At 38.8% G+C, this 14,369-nt stretch overlaps 1 long non-coding RNA gene across 1 annotated transcript; it reads left to right on the top strand.

Moving 5' to 3' along the window:
• The first annotated feature begins 293 nt into the window (after positions 1–293).
• Positions 294–9,946, top strand: LOC309711343. The gene is made up of 3 exons (XR_014277942.1): positions 294–513; positions 6,145–6,344; positions 9,091–9,946. It is a non-coding gene; the product is annotated as an uncharacterized lncRNA (long non-coding RNA).
• The last annotated feature ends 4,423 nt before the right edge of the window (positions 9,947–14,369 follow it).

Below are 14,369 nucleotides of genomic sequence, written 5' to 3'. Positions count from 1 at the left end.
TAAACCTGCAAGCAGTATCCCGCCATTGCAGGCCACATAACCCAAGAGCCACACGACTGCAGCCTTGTTATGTCTCCTTTGTAATTAAAACGATTTAAAGAAAGCTACTTTATATCACATTTTTAGTATATGGAAAACATTTACCAGAGAACATGCCCCTCATATTCAAAACCACCCTCTTGATTTCTGTAAAAGATAGACAGGAACATGGGCAGGATGTTTATACAGCAAAATGTAAACATTTTCCCTGGCCTTCTTTAAATAAAAAATCAAGCAAAAGCCCAGTTAGATCAGCTAATACTCAATCTGATGCGATATGCTTGCCTGTTCGGAGAGTCGATGCTGGACGTTTTAACACATGAATATTGTTTGTGTAATGTAGTCATAATATTTACGCGGGGACGCAAGAGGAGTGAGGTGGAAGCTCCTCCGAACTCTGAACACAGAAACTCGGACTGGGACTTGAGATCGACTTCTGCAGGCATTTCTCCATCGAATGATCGTGGAATTGAAGTAAGGTGGATTTAAGGCTTTCATTTCACAGGATTACTAGTGATGCAGCTCTTTAATCCCCACAGCAGGAGACGTAGAGTGTTCGATTTGCATTATGTTACATAATATAGGACAATTAGGAAAGTTGAGTTCAAATTTGGATCAAGCTCTGCCTTCTTGCACTAAGTGACAGTTTACTTGGAAAATGGTTGTTTTCTTTTTTTCCAACACTGAAAAACCAACTTTAAGATCGCTTTATTGCTCTCTCACAAAATTGCGAGCGAGAGCTACTGGAAGTCGAGGAGTATAGCCTGAAACTGTTGACAGTAGGTTGGTTATTGTTCCCTGGAGATCTCGATAGCTGCAGCCTGCAACCTTTTGAATTCAGTTAGATGAGCGCGTGTTTCTGCTCGCTGTCGGCGTTATTGTTTTTTAGGGGTTCGTGACTGTTGATTTTGGCACCGTGGACATAAATACGAGGAGAATATATGTATTTTGGTTCGTGCGTAAAACCAGTGTTTGACGACTCCATTGTGCGCAAAAATCCTGTAATCTTTTCAAGGAGTTCCGTTTGAGGTGACACATTTTAATCAAACTCAGTGTATAAGTAAAATATCGCGCGGTTTATTAATGTTCCTACTGATTAAATTCCCCAGTGCCAAAACATAAGCGGGCGGTTTTCTTTTGTTCCAAGTAGTTTGCCCAAAGGGAAATCGAGAAAACAATTCTCTGTAAAAAAACAAAAAATCATTGTCAGCCCAAAGGTGATAGCTGTGCCAAGGTTAGATTTTACTGTTGCAGAGGAGATTTAGAACCACGGATAAGTGAATGTAAGTATTGTTTTAACCAGTGCCTGTTCGGCCAATCGCCTGAAGTGAGGGCCACACATTTATCAGCATAGCAGACCACCCAGCGCGCACCAGGGGCAGGCGCGCTCCCGTCCTCTTTCTGCCCACTGCATTTAATTACCGCTGATGACTTCATACCATTCTTTGTCTCACGCTCTTCAGAGTCAGGTTATTTGCAAATATATCTATATATACAAAAGCATTTATATAGCTGAGGGGATATGTCTCTTGTGTTTAAGAAGAAATTATCTGTTTGATGGCCTCTGCTGCGTATTCACACGGTGCAAAGTTATATATTTTCATAATGGAGAAATCGATTAAAGGTATTATTCACCCTCAGAATATCACATAGTACAAGCAGTACAAGAATACAGGAATATTATACAGTACAAGTACAAGAAATGTCCTTTTTTGTATGTAATGGAAACAGCGAGTTTTGAAAAAAAATCTTTTTGCCCCCTCCTATGGACAGGTATGCAAACACACACACACACACACACACACACACACACACACACACACACACACACACACACACACACACACACAAAACTGCCTAAAAGGTGGCATATTATGTTCATCATCACTGGGGCTGGAGATCCGAGGTCAGAACCTCCCCTTTGCTGTGTCGCAGACGAAGTCGTGCACTTTTCCGTGACGTCGCATCTTGAAATATTTGACAGCGCTGCATCCTCAGGAATGCTTGTCCACTTAGGTGGAGGTACACCGCAGAGCGCACAGTACTGACAGGCTTTCCGGGTCGCTTCACTAGTATTTACTGAAACAGATTTTCGGTTGATCGCGTTGTTACAATAATCTGCTGACCTGTACGTAGACATTTTTTGTTTGTCACATTCTTACTTAAGAGAGCCTACTTTTCATAGGATCACACCTATGATAGATAATAATAATAATGAAAAAAAACTATGTATGTATATAAAATGTAATTATTTTCCAATTCAGTCTAAGCAGCATTGCCATGTTCTTCAGCTCAGTCTTGCCACTGCGCACAAAATAAAAAAACAGAAACTTACTGATATCTGTTATTACGTGATTAAATGATAAAATGAGGTGCCGTGATCATCTAAGAAAGACTTGACATTATAAAGTTAGAAATAATTTCCTTGTCACGAGTATTACATTATGCCTACACCTGGCGGATCACAGATTTAAAAGAAACGGAAGCTATGATCTTAATTTGATTTGGACTCTGAACAAAATACAAGCTCGGCGAGATTAGGCCTAAGGTGGAGAGAGACTCTCAAAATATTAGGTGCAATAACTTGGTTAAATGTTTCTTTCTTTAACTAATAAACCGTTTACCTCTTTAATGGTAAAGGAGGGTCACAGAGAGGCCGCAGGGACTTGTTTCAAGGAGTGTATGACAAGTAATCGATCAACTGGCTGTAAATTCGACCGACTTGAACTTGAAATAAGTTTATAGGCAAAAATTTCTAATACATTTTTATTTTATAAACAGTACTTGAAAACGGGAATAAGATATGGATAGCAAAAAAACCGAACAAAAAAACACATGAATAAATGTTTCCATTAATGTCGTTTGTTTGACCTAAACTGACTGCAAATCTGAGAAAGAAAAACACATTTTTAATTGTTATGAGCTCGAATCAACACATAAAAGATAAGATCTAACCTCAGTCTCTCAGGGAGCTGAAATCAATTAACAAAGACATGAATGGCTGTTAATAAGAGAATCTGGTTCAGAGTTTGAATTATCGTATTTTTTAACGACATAGGTTTTTCTCTTTACTTTTTATTCTCACACCCATTTTATTTTTACGTGTTCTACAGAACTGAAATGTCAGCAACTCTTTAAATGCACAAATAGTGCCGAGCTCTCAGTTTTGCAAATGCTCGAGAAAAATGTAGAAAATAAAAGTGTTTATCTCGCATTTATAAGAATTCTGATAAATATTTAATGCTTTATTGACTAACATTAATAACCCAAATAAAAAAAGTAATCCGATTGAAATGTTATTCATATATATGTGGTTATGATGTTTTTTTTTTAAACATTTTTAAACAATTTGTATTCTTAACTGTGTAAGATGGGTTTCTGGCTCTTTGCTTCTGCAGTGTCGCCTGTAGTTCACTCAGCATTGTCACTTTAATTAAAAACAGTGTGTCCTAATGTCGGAGTGGGCACCCCCTCATCACTTTCCCTGCGCTGTAGGTGGTCGTGTATATTTTCGTTTAAGTGGTGTTTATGTGATCGAGAAGGGACGGGATTGCTAGCAGACCGCTGATTGCGCGCGTTGGGCCACTATGTGGATTTGAAGTGTATTTGATGGGCACTGCCGTCTCCAGTAATCAGCTGCTGCAGAAATGGCTTTATGATCATTTAATTTTCCAGATAAGATATCGGTACTACAAAGAAAAGTAGTTACCTCTAATCTGCTCATCAAGACATGTTTTCAATATTTTTTCTAACCTCATCAATTCTGACAGAGATGTCCACAACTTTTATAGAAATGTTTGATTTTGCTCAAATTAAAAGGATGCACACAATCGCGCTTCCGTAGGTCCCTAGAGTATGACACTGAGCCGAAGTTACTTATATGAGCACTACTGACAAATCAAAGGATAAATCAATGTTTCCAGCCTGTGCGTCATGCTGAAGATATCGGAGTCTGATGGATATAAAAATGTGTAAGTAAATCTTATCTCAGTTAATTTGTGTTACCTTTCCCTCCAAAAAGGGAGGGGAGGATTTATTTAATCAGAAAATTAAATTTTACAGTGCAATCATTTTAATTGGAATTCGTGGAAGAGTGTGGAAACACAGCCTTGCTTAGTTGTTTTAAGTTTCCCATCGGTTACATTCTGGTGTCACGTCTCACATAGAGACATACAGCCACCTGCCTGCATCCGCCTCACACCCGCACTAATAGCTGTGTTGTTCCTTCGATTCAGCTTTATTTCTGTAGCGCCACATCACAACACGATTTATCTAAGGGCATTCTAGCAAAATAATAACCTTCTATTGTCATGGAAGGTCCCCTGCAGAAAAAAAAATTCCTGCAGGAGAAGCGCAGAGAGGGGAGCATTAAAGGGGGAGAGCAGAGACAAAAAGATCAACTCGGAGAAACAGCAGACAATAAACATTGAGTAGGTTGGTCAGGTCAGTGACCTTATCCTTAGACTTAAACTGACAGCTGGGAGTCCTCCATAGAGATAATAATACCGTACAGCATGAATTCAGATTGAAACCATGAACTGAATGAATTTGTTTTAGTTAAATTAACCCCAGGCATCGTTAGAATATCTTATACTGTAACTGTAAAATTAGTACTAGAGTCCTTTAAGCTTTTGGTCATCTGGTAATTCATTTTAGATTTATATGTTGGATAAAGGAGCATTTTTTTCTTTTTTTGTCATTATCAGTTAACAGATAAAGAGGTTATCATACCAAAGTATGAGTCATTGGTTTAAAAAAACGCTATTGTGAGAACCCCAGGCTGCTCAGCGACACTTCACACGCCTTCCCGCAACTGTCCCTGGTGTGCCATATTGTCAAATTATAGACAGCCCACTCCCACTCCTGTTTTCTTTCTTTTTCTTCTAGATTCAGTTGTTTGTCACATGTAAAAGCAAATTTGACCCTGTTTTTTAAAATTTTTTTAAATTGTCTTCTTTCGACATCCTCATGTCGAAGCATTCCTTTCAGACAATGAAAAAACAAGCATGAAAGCATATGTAAAATTCTTTGTGGTTTATTTTGTGATTATAAGCAGTACCACATAATTTGACATGAAGGACAGCAGTGGGGAGAATTTGGCAGGTCCGGAGCTTTCACAAATTCCTGACTTTCCAAATGTGGTTAGCACTTGTAGGGAAAATGCTTCATAATTTTATATACCTGTATATAGCAGCAAACTGGTGTTTCGGTAAGTTTGTAACTTTTTGGATGTGTGTGTGTTTAAAAAGGAAGTCAAAAGGGCAGAATTCAAAGGAAAGAGAAAAATATTATTTAAAAATGTATATTGCATACAATAGACACACAATATACATTTTATTTACAAAGTTAAAGCATTCATGGTACGTTTTTTTAATGGCTCAGTGGCTGTTTTCATATTTAGTTCTGTATTAACGCAATTTCTCTTATAAAAATATTTCACAATGTTCCTTAATATAGTCAATTTTCAATGATTTTCATGCATTATTTTTTAAATAATATTTTATTTTGGTTTCTTGAAAACATTATAATCAAAAGTTTAATTACAAAAACAATACATTGCAAAGCTTGTCAGAGTAATAGTAAGATTGTCTATTTTGGTGAATAAGAGATGATTAAAGCAGCAGTTACACTAGCAAAATATTGAATGACAGCATGTGATATTTCTCAAAGTTTCCGGTTTCCTTCAGTGGGAGTGATGGTGTGTGGTCTTCATATTTGTTTACTTTCCTTTTAGTAAAGCTTTATTTAAATGCGTAGAATATTTAAACTAGGACATACTTGTCGTCATCATGCATGAGTGTTCCTCAATAGTTCTGTTTTTTTGCATTTAAGTTAATTTAGGGCTCAGTGTGATTCATCCAAAGCTGCTTTGTGTGTTAATTAGCTTTTATTCATGATAAAAGTATCTATTTGATTCAAAGCCTTGATTAAACGCATTATACTTGAGGCAGTATGATCTTTTGTTTCTTGTGTGACATTATCTGGTGGATTTTTTAAAAGTCGCTGCACATCGTTTTGTGCTCAACATAAAAATGACATTTTTTTAGATGCTTTCCTGCATCACGGCCTTACTATTTCTCTCTCTCCCTCTATTTTTTTAAAAAGAAAAGACTCAATCCCACACAGTGAGTTCGAGCCTGTTTGGTGCCCCACCCTGGAGTCCTGCACACCTCCCAGGGCCGGTCCATCATGGTCTGTCTAATGCAGGCAAAGACATCAATAATGAGAGCTGAAGCAGAAACCACAGCGGAGAACACAAAAGAGAGAGGGAGGGCGCACACAGGCCACAATTGGCTCTGCTGCAGGTTAGCTTCTTTGATATTGCCTTGATTTCAGTTTGATGGGTGCACATGGGGCGACATGGGTTTATACGTATGTGTTTACATAATATGTATGGTGTTTACGCACAGCCCACCGACTCTTTTTTTCTTTACTCTGAAGGGGGATTTTCCTGTGGCAAGCTGCTTCGGAAAAAGCAATTAAGAATTCCCAAACAGTACACCACAATGGGAGATATCGTTTGTGCAATGTGTGTTCCATGTCCCTCACAGTTTTTGTCTGGAATGGGTTGACTATTTTTAATCTGCACATAACCGAATCCACCTACAGACAAACCACAAATTGAATGAAGGGGAGGGGGATGAGTGGGCACTGTAATTGCCTATTGTGGAGCTCAAACTCCTCTGTTCTGCCATAAACAGCTTTTGGTAGTTCACAACTTGATACCCAGTGCTCTTGAAATGAGGGCATATCCTTGTCGTCTGTGGGAACCCATTGCCAGGCAGTGGTTGGAATCAGTCAGGAATGCTTTGGGATGGTAACTGGATTCAGTTGTAATGCCCAGCTCTCCACAGCGGAACACTAGGGTGGGAAAAAGGCCGGGAGCATTTCCTGAGTGGAGGGGGGTCCCAGCGAAGCATCACGCGCATGGGCATCATGTGACAGAGACCCTGCCAGGTTTAGGCTGTGATCCCAAGTGAAGAGAGGAGTAGAGATGAGTACACCCGTTAGGAGAGGTGTGGTTGGTGCGGTAGGCAGTGCCAGGGAAATAAATGAGAGGACAGGGAGAGGCTGGAATGAAGAAAGAAGCTTAAATATTGTAAGTGCAATGTAGTGTAACCCCTGAAGGACTAGTCAAGAGCTCAATAAGAGAAGGGGGTAAATTGGTGGCATCTGTCTGAATTATTTATTTATTTATTGTGAAAAATGTGAATTAATTTGTTAAATAGCCTTTTTAAATTGTTAGAAATTATTTAGAGATTCATTTTTTGTGTTGAATTTTTGTATTTGTTTAGGTTCGCCTTCATTCATGTTTTGAGTTTAGCTGCTCACAAAATATGCAAAACAACAGTAATGTTTCATACAGCCAAATCAAATAAAGAAGCTCCTCCCTTATTCAGATGGGGTCACCACAGTGGGTAGCTCCACGTGTTTGATTTGGCAGGTTTTATACAGCGGAGGCTTTCCTGATGCAATTCCTAAGGGATTTGTGTCTCTTCCCAGGTCAAGCAGGGATCTTTTTCTTGTTGGGCAAATGTGTAGATCACTGTGCTATGGAGAAGTTTGTAATTTTTTAAAACTGTGTACACAGCAGGGAGGTTTTAACAGCCTCATTGGCTCACCACCAGAAGTTTTGCATTTAATGAGAGGAAGCGTGCTTGAAAAGAAAGTGTCTATGATTTCAAAATGACCAGGTTATTAACAAACAAGTGTCCTCGGCACACTGCAAATCACTGCCCAAGTCTCCAAGGGGCAATGGCATCAGATTCGGTAAATTTTGGTACATCTGTTCACAATAAAAGGCCATGATCGCCTCTGAGTTTTTTAACTGTAAAAAATGAATGCAGTCCAACTATTTATTTATCTTTTGAAATTTAACCTCAGTGGAGACCACTATAAAGTGTGTGTCTGTGTGTGAAGGCAGATGCCTGTGTGTTTTGATTTGACTAAGTTATTGCTCTGAGATGAAGGGGGTGTGACCTATGTGGCAATCTGTGCAAATTGTGTGACAGAAAAACACAACAGAACAAATATTGTTGCACAAGAAAAAAAAAAAAGAAAGAAAAGGAAAAAAATAGCAGTTTGTTTGTTCATTTCCCTTCCTGAATTTGATAATGCTTTCATCTCCAAACTCAACTGCAACAAACCACATTTTAAAGCCACTATAACGAAGCCAACAGATGTTATTTTAACAGTGTTTGTTTGAGCTCAACGCACCACTTACATGTTCGTTTGGACTTGAGAAAAATAAGAGTGTGAATCCATCCATCCGTCTGGCTCTGTCTGCTTTTCTGTGCAGTCAGTGGCTGCATCATTGTTGTTTTTACATGCTTCTTGCAGCTGCCTATGCCACTGATACATGTATTCATGTATCAGTGTATACGAGAGTCTCGCTGACTAAATATTGGTGTGTATATGTGTCCAGCCTGGTGCTGGCAACCAGACATTGCTCTCTTTGGCTTGTGTAAATGTTGTGGTGATCTTGGGAAGAATCTTACCTTATGGTTGTCAAAGGGCTTTTTATTTCCACCTGCTACCGGCCTCTTTCCGCTGGTCTGCTCTATAACAATGGTACTGCGAAAGCTGCGGAGTTTAAAGTGATTTATGTTAGACTGTATTTGGCCCTTCTTCAGATTGGGGCCTGAAAGGAAGTGGCTATCCCTCCCTTCCACCTTAAATACCCTGCAGGCTTCAAGAGCTGATCAGGACTTTCTTAGGCATCTCATTTTAACAAAGTGCCAATGTGCTCAAAAGACTAGCTGGCAGGTGCAGATAAACAATGTTTTCAAGACTTATAAGTCAATTTACCAGCACATAAAACACAATGTAGTTCATTTCTGCGATACACTCAAACCCAGATTTAGCCCCTCCATCCTTTCTCTAGCCATCACTCTTTTTTCTGGTCCTGTCATGGGGGAACGAGATACAGCCTCATCCCCACTGCATTCTTTCCATTTTGCTGAAGAGGAGCGTGGCAGAGAAGGCAATCTATCACCCAAACTGTCCGTCCATCTCTCTCCCTAACTGTGTTTCTCTTTCTCCTTCCTCTAGGCTAGAGTGGGCAGGCATGCGGCTTTGGCCACAGGAAGCTGTGAATTCTTTGGAGAATGGAAGATGTCTGATGGAGAGACATACTGGCCCTCCACCCACCCACTCACCACCTCAAAATGACCCCTGACCCTTTTCATGTGTTTATATCAGACCGTGGAAGTGAGAAATAGTGATGAGTCACTCTGGCTGTGTGTTTACACTCTGGAGTCACGCAAGGAAGGAAATCAGCCACGGTCTGCTAAAAGTGGCGAGGTGAGAGAGAATAGCTGCAGTCCCGAGTGCTGCAGTGATTTACCTCAGAGCCAGAATTTGCTTCGTGTCATCTCTGCTATGAAAACTTTCAACCTGCAGAAAAGCACAGTAGACCTTTGTGGAAGAAAAGGGCCAAAACAAGTAGTAGCCACTGGGGATAGGTGTGCGTATGAGAGAGAGATACGGCATATTTCAGGAAACATAACAGTTAGAATAAGTAAGATAATTATTTCAGCAGAATGCATCTCATTGAGATGTTACAGAGTTCTTAATATGTTGGACTTTTGTGTTCTGTTAGAGATGACCACGTTTAATTTAATTGCACTTTAATCATTCTCACACCTCACTGTGTTTAAACGAAAACCTACACTCGCACACATTCACTTTGTTTTTAAGAAGAGCTGTTTTTAAAACTCATCACTGCACATTTAACTGTGTTATTCATCTTTCACAAATATTTTTTAGGAGTATTAAATAACTAACTAAAACTGCTATTACACTTTCACCTGGCATTGTTTTGAACCAGGAGTTTATGCGATTGAGTTTTTGCAGTCGATGATTTTCAAAAGAAAAAACAAAGCAGCAAACATTTGAAAACCCTTAATTACTTTGCAGCATATTTTAACATTTTACTTGAATATTTCAAATGATCTCACCCTCCTAATTGTCTCCAGGTTGGACAATATCCCAAAAAATTATAAGATTATTAAAATACTTGATGTATAAATGTGATTTCTTTTATTTTTAAAAGCAAAGCAGATTACATGAAAGCAAAAAAGAGTCCATTCTAATGACTACAGCGATATACGGGTGTGAAAATATTTCATAAAAGTACAAAGTTAGCCGGGTTTCTGGGTGACATATTTTTACTGATATGCATAAAACAATTGAAATCTGAAATGTAAATTTCTGGTGGAAGACAAACATAACACTGTTCGCTGGTCTTACTTCATCATTGCCATCAAAACCAGTTGTGTTGTGCTCAGGAAGCCTTTATGTTCAGTGTACTGTAAGGTGTGTTTACTGTGGCTTCCACCAGTGTTTCAACCACAGTGTCATTGTTGTCCTCCACTGTGCGTGACTTTAGCTTTTAAATTGCACAACTGTTGTTTGCGAGACAGAGCTGTAGTTACTGCCGCTGTGCTCTGTAAATAAAAAGTGACACTTTATTTCTTCCTGTCATTGCACTGGTGCAAGTACCTTCATTGCTGACTGCACCGCGTATCCTTTTACACACCCCCGTACACACCGCCACAATGAGAGAGTCAGCAGCTCTTATTTTGGCCGATCTCTCCTGAATTGTAAGTCCTGTCAGGGGTTTTGATTGATAGTTGCATTTATCACCATATTATTAAGTAATCAGGCTCACCACAGCTGGGCCTGAAGCTCCTTAATTCTAGCTAAAGTACACAACTTCATGCTAATTAAAGGTTTGGTAAACCTGTTTATTTTCGTGAATTTTTAGAATATAGTTGTGTGTGTTATTATGTGTTTTAAGTGTGCTGATTATTGCATTTGTATGCTCTCAGGAACATTTAGAGCCAAGCTTTACTGCTTCATGTTCATAAGAAAAACTGTGAATAATCACATGTGGAGAGAAATAATTCATGCTTCATATGCTGCATGTAGAACGTAGAATATTCTGCATTAGTAAAAAAAAATATCTACAAAATGACTACGAGGGAATGAGACTAAATTCTGTAAATAACACAAGAGGGTGAAGCAGTCTGTGTTCTGTGGATCAGGAGAGGTTTGGTCTCGTTTTCTTAATAGAGCCTGCAGTGAGCTGCATTTGTGTATTCCTGAGGTAAACACAGTCATGGCAAAGTGGACGCGCTGCTGAGTGTGTCCTGACTGGAGACAGAGAGCACTGTGGCACTGTACTTTCTGAGACGCTGGCAGCTCTCTCGAGGTAGGGTTAATTTGATGAATGGCCATTTGCTAATGGGCCATGTATTAGGGTGAAAAAGCTCCTTTAAAAGCCATAGTTTGAGTCGTTTCTATGGGCAATTTGATTTAGGAATCAATCAAGTGGCAGATGTTCCATGTTGCATCAGTCAACTTTGTCCTATACGCTTGCTTTTTACTTGATATGAATTGCTTGAATGACTGTGTGCAGTAATCAAAGCAGAACATAATTTCATATAAGTTAAAACATCAGTGAGGCCATACCTTGATTTTAAAAAGCAATTCGTTTTAGCTATTGTATATGTAAACTGAATAATGTTAAAAATGAAATATATAATCTTATTTTTTCTTTACCACCTCCTTAAGACTTTAGTACTTGCAGCGTTAAGTTGTCCACAGGGAAGAAACGCAAGCTGGAGTTCCAATAAAGTTAATTTATGTTTTCTGTATATTCTGAATTTTTTTTGTGCAGTAAGCTAAATACCTAAAGTGGAAAGACTGACAAATATATATACATAAAGATTTCGTTGTACTTATCTGCAATAACAGTAAAAAGCTTTGTTCTTTTTTGTCTCTTTAATGCAGATTGTGTGTGTGTGTGTGTGTGTCGCAAAACTGTAATAATAGTGACACTAATAATTATATATAAAAATATTAAACCTATGGCTGCTGGTGTTTGTGTAATAATTGATCCCGTATTTGTTACTATGCTTCTGTTTTTATATGTTTTATGAAAAAAAACTGAACGGCTATTTTGCAAAAATTGACAAAGTTTCCATGTTTTCACCAATAAATGTCCAATTTCTGCACAAACTTGAAATGCTGGTTGTGCATTTTTGATATTTACCCTCCTTTCTCTACTTACAAAATCCACACATGAACAGACGACTAAATAAGACCTACTAATGGTGAACTGCAAGGCAAAACTTCAGTCAATAGCTTCTTTTTTTTCTACATACGGTAATCTTTTGCGTATGAAACCACTTAATCAGAGTTAAATTTAGCATTAGAGCCAAATTCAAGTGAACAACCACTTAAAGACCTTATGATGACTTCTCTGGTTTTCTGTGGTAGGGTGTAGCGCACATATGATAAACATTGCCAGATACAAATTCAGAAATATTGAAGCTGCTGGTGGTCCTCATTTTTATTTATGTTAACTTTTTTTCCCAAAGAATTGTAGGTAGGTCAGTGTTTGTACTGTCCAGTTTTCCAGCTAAGTAGACCTTGCAACTGAATGACACTTGATCAATAAATAATAGCACTGCTTATCCGTGATATACAACAGGCTCGAGCGCTTGTGTTGTCTGTGACCTTGGACCTAAGTTTGGCTAAAAGCAGATTCACGCTGGCTTATCAGTGTTTCTGCAGAGGTCGTGTGAATCAGAAGAGCTCAGACATTCTTAAAATATATATTTTGAATACTGAAAAAAGTAGAAATGATCAGATGGATTGTAGTTGTACCGCTGAAATTAAAGCCGTTCAGCAGGAATCTTGAACATGTCTTTTTCATTGGTGAATATGTGTCAGTAATGAAGTGCAGAACTAGTTATATAGCATTATCTAGTTTAAAGCAACAAATACTCTGCAGTGTTTATCTAAAAATCACACTGTAGTGGATTGTACTTACAATCACTTCTGTCCTTAATATTAAGCAGAGAGTGACAGACACTCAAGATGTTAATTTTCCAGGAGGCCATGTGCCATTTCTCCATGTCCAAAACGCTTTATCTCAGGTGTTGGTAAGGACAGACTGAGAGACAGACAGCCACATGGTTCTACTTTTGCCTGCTAATTCCAGGGAATCAATCCTAAATGACACCTATGGGATACACAGAGTGGATTTCTCTCTGATGCAGATTGGTGGTGGTTTGCAGATGAAAGACAGTAAAATAAATAAAGTTGTGGCAAGCAGGCAGAACTCTTCTGTCCACACAGTACAACCATAATGGGATACATGCTGACATGCGGGAAGAAGTGGAGGCCTGCTCCTGTTTTCACCGCTGTTGCCATGGAAATGCTGATGGACTGCTGCTGCTCGTCCTAAATATCTCTGTTGACATTTGTTTTGAAAAACATTCTGTTTTTCGCTTTCAAAGGGTCGGAGAAAGTTACCAAACAAGTAGAATAATAGTGATTAGCAGAAGGCAGCTCTGTTTGCCGTTAACCTCTCAGCTTGCTGGTACTCTTTTAATCCTAAAACACGTCATTAAATCAAACTCAGCAGTATCAAATGGCTTTTTAACCTCCCCTAATTAATCTTTTCATCAGCTGCTGTGTCTGCGGTTGGCCTGAAGTAAGAATGGTAATGGTAAGGCAATCCTTGCTTGACTCATCCAGGCTGGGATCATACATGATACTCCTACAAGTTACTCCAACCTGCTTTTCCCCCCTGGTGCCAATGCAAATTCATTGTGTTGCACAATACAGGACATTTCACTCTTGTTGGGGTTTTTTTGCATCTCTATTTGAGCATGGCTTAAATTCAATTCCTACTGCTTATTTTGCTTATGTTGAACTGTATTTGTACTTATTGTACTTGGTCTGCTGAAGGGGAAAGTGTGTGCTCAATGCAATGGCTGTATATATAGGACTGTTTTGTGAACCATTTTGAAACCAGTCACCGTTCCATATGCAAATAGCATATATTATATCATGTAAAAATCTGCAGCCTCCAGTATGCATATGTTGAGAATGGACTTTTCAGAGACGTCAGACCTCTTCAGCATCTACTTATTTATGCTATGATGACAAAGAACTAGAAGAGGCAACATTTAAAAACATCTGTCTAGGTAATTGCAAATTCTTGTGAGGAAAAAAAGCCATTTTAATTCAAGCCAAGCCAACTTGGGGGATTTTTATAGAACTTCATATGTGTCCATGGGGAATCTTTAAAACTGAAATGGACTCATTAAAAAGGTAGAAGCAGTTACACAAATGTCCCTCTTATTGGCTCAATAATTAGCAGCAAATAGTCTGCAGATAACAGAGGGGCATTATCAAGTTTTTGTCACTGGTGCCACTGAAGTGATTTATTCAGATTCTGGTCAACTCCCGTCTGATGCACTTTAACAAATCACAGCCTGGGGACTAGCAACCCCCCACCCCACTCACCTCTG

This window comes from Aulonocara stuartgranti (genome assembly GCF_965226115.1).
Source record: "Aulonocara stuartgranti genome assembly, chromosome: 1".
Taxonomy (NCBI): domain Eukaryota; kingdom Metazoa; phylum Chordata; class Actinopteri; order Cichliformes; family Cichlidae; genus Aulonocara; species Aulonocara stuartgranti.
This window is presented reverse-complemented; position numbering and strand designations above follow the sequence as displayed.